The sequence below is a fragment of the Lichenostomus cassidix genome, unplaced genomic scaffold, assembly GCF_008360975.1.
Source record: "Lichenostomus cassidix isolate B80296 unplaced genomic scaffold, HeHo_3.0 HiC_scaffold_48, whole genome shotgun sequence".
Taxonomy (NCBI): domain Eukaryota; kingdom Metazoa; phylum Chordata; class Aves; order Passeriformes; family Meliphagidae; genus Lichenostomus; species Lichenostomus cassidix.
In genome coordinates this window covers 27,558-30,661 of record NW_028147657.1, presented here as the reverse complement: position 1 = coordinate 30,661, position 3,104 = coordinate 27,558, and the positions used below count along the sequence as shown (strand labels likewise).

At 34.7% G+C, this 3,104-nt stretch overlaps 1 long non-coding RNA gene across 1 annotated transcript; it reads right to left on the bottom strand.

Annotated features, from left to right (window-relative positions):
• Positions 1-1,503: 1,503 nt before the first annotated feature.
• LOC146420964 (uncharacterized) lies at positions 1,504-2,384 on the bottom strand. The gene is made up of 2 exons (XR_014848864.1): positions 2,134-2,384; positions 1,504-1,686 (listed from the first exon to the last, which is right to left on the bottom strand). It is a non-coding gene; the product is annotated as an uncharacterized LOC146420964 (long non-coding RNA).
• Between the last annotated feature and the right edge of the window lie 720 nt (positions 2,385-3,104).

The following is a 3,104-nucleotide window of genomic DNA, read 5'->3' as shown; positions in this document are numbered from 1 at the left end:
TTTCACTTTTATCCACTAAAAATTAATTTTGTATCAGCAGGAAGGGATTGCTGAAACCCTTTTCTTTAGAGGAAATGCTTATTCCAGAGCGTTTTCTTCCAAACTTGTCTCTAAACTGAGACACAATAAAACAAAAAAGTAGAGTTGAAAAGAGAAGAGGTATGACAAATATTGACAATTTACAATCAGTAATTCATCACCTAGGGCAATATATAGGATGTTAGTGATACCATTCTCACCTGAAAATGGTTGAGATATGTGATTTTAACTTGTAATTAATAAAATGGGCTTCAAACTATCCATCTTTTGCACACAGATTGTCCCAGAACACTGCATGCTTTTTCTAGGAGGAAACTTCTCAACACAACTCACAGCACATGCTTTTAGCTCTAACAGCAGTCTGTGACAGGTGAATTTGCAACTTGGTATTTTTCTTGCTCAGTTTATGTCCTGCAAAGTTTTTAAGAGTGGTTTTTTTTGTCTTATTCTGAAGGCCACATGGGAACAAAGCATCTAGATTTACAGGTATTAAAATTACTGCCTTTTCTTTTATAACATATGTAATATAGATGATATTTAATAAGTATAAGGAGATACTGTTGTACTGTCACATAGTGTCATGAAGCTCTGATATTGATAAACAGAGAAAAGAATCAGTCTGTGCTACATTAATTTCTCACATATTTTCTTATACTTTTTGTCTTGTGTTCCTGATTGTATATAAATCCACCTTAACATGAGGTATGTTCATGACCTGTTAATTTATAGAATGACCTGAACCATAATGTATTCATTCAGAATCAAATATGCATAAATATCCATTTACTCTAGTCTTAGCTGTATTCTTCTTCCAGTAACCTAATATCTTTCCACTTCAAAACCTCACTGAGATTTTTAAGGTAGGATATGATTTTTTATTAAATTTGGTTTTATTTTGGTTTTGTTTTTTACTTGTGGACAGAAGTTCAAGTGTGTAAGTAAATCTGTCTACAGCAGACTGTACACTTTGAAGCAGCAGCATTTCTCCTTTCATCTCTTATGACACCTGTATTTTCGAACGTGCACAATACCCAGATTGCTGGCTGCAGTGTGGGCGTGGAGAACATCTGGTCAAGCAGCAGTGTCTTCTATTTTTATGAAGAAGTCTGGGGAGCTAGACTTTTTCCTTCATTTCCTCCTCCATCTAATCCCCCTATTCTCTTTAAATTCCATAAGATTTTTATTTCCAGACACACTATATAATATCTAACTAATATATAAAAGATATGAACACATCTCTGGATTTGAGCTTTGTAAGAGCTTCCCAACAAAGTGTATGTTATTTCTCCTTTGGTTTCCTAATTTTATCTGCTTTCAAATCCAGTTTGTTGCATCACACTCAATTCAGATTGCCGTCTTCAGACAAGCGGCAGCACAGGGTGGCATCTGTGAGGAATTCAGTAGAATTCTGTAAGCCTGCACACTTGGTGTAAGAGTCTAAAGAGCTGGAAAACACCTGAAATGTTCATGTCTAGCCCCAAACCAGAAGGAGGTCTGCAGGAAATTTTCATTGAACTATGTTTTTACAGTTGACAAATAATGCTGAGATCTTAATCCTTGCCTTTGAGCAAGCAGTGATCTTACAAAATATCTTTTGAATTAAGTATCATATCAACTGACTTCGTTGTAAATCTGAGTATTCTTCCTCTGATAAACAAGAACATATTGAGGAAATTCTACTTTACTTCAGAAGTTTATTGTACATAAAATTAAGGTATGCTTTGTAAATGTGGATTTAGCCCTCAACCTAACATGAGCTATGTATCTCTAGATTTCTGTAAAGGTTTTTTAATTTGGTTTTTTGGGTGTTTTTTGTTTGTGTGGGGTTTTTTTTGTTTGTTTGTTTGGGGTTTTTTTTGCCTGAAAAAAGAGCTGTGAAGTAACACAAGTTTTAAAATGGCATTTGTAAGGGAAGCTCTCATTCTTTACATTTAAGTTTTGGGTACTATAACCACATGTATTACAAGAGATTACACTAAAAGGTTGGGATTGCTCCATAGAGTGACCATGAAGTTGAAAGTAGAGCTACTTCAACCACAACTCTACTTCCCATGTCTTGTCCCTGTAGCAAACACAACCACCATAAAAACATACCAAAAGATATTAATTCAGCTAAGGCACCAGAGAAGAGAGCTGAATATGAAGGAGGTGGGAGGATGAAGTGGAAGGAGAAATAAAATGCATTCTTTTTGTGCTTCCATAAAATGGGAGGATATGGGATTCTCTGAAGCACCGTGCTTCTCTGTTGTTTCTCTTATGCTTTCTATTGTTTAGAACTGACTGTAGAGATTCAGTACATGACTTTTGTCTTTCTCTCTCCTCCCAGTAAAACTGAATAAACAGGGAAACAAAAACAAAGCCTTTAGAATAAACAGTAAATGTGAATGTGAAAATTCAGATTTCGTACAGCTTTACAAACATTGCTACTTTGCATATTTAGCACTTCCTCTTGTCCAAGTAGAACACTTCCATCAATAATACTAAAGATTGGGATGTGAGTGTAATTCAACTGTTAGTTATAGATGCAGTTGGGGTTTTTAGTTTTGTTTTTTTTCTTTATAAATTTCTAATCTGGCTTTCCAAATACATTAGTATCCATCTTGTTATTGCCAAGTACAGCTCTGAACAAAATCCTGTCATTCATATAACTGTATTTTATTGCAGTGCTCATTGGTTAAGACAGCGCAAACAGCTATGTTTTTAGCAAAGGTTGTTAGACTGAGCTGACCTTTGTCACATCATTGGCTTTCCTCTTGCAAAGGTGATCCAGCTATATATTTGTCGGTGTTAATTTATCATTTACGATGCTTTTGGTCAAAGTACCTTGATGCTTAATCAAGATTAATGCTATTTAAAAATATATACTAAGTTCAACAATTGTGTATTTAAAAAAAGGGTGATTACTTCTATTTTGTGACATTGCACATTACATATCTCCTTGTAATAACAGGACTTTAAAATGGTGCACCACAGCTTGTGTAACATTATGACAGAAGGAAGATAAAGGGGGAAAAAAAGTCTTTCTGATGGCGAGAATCAAAATTCAGCTAGATGAAAATGCTCTT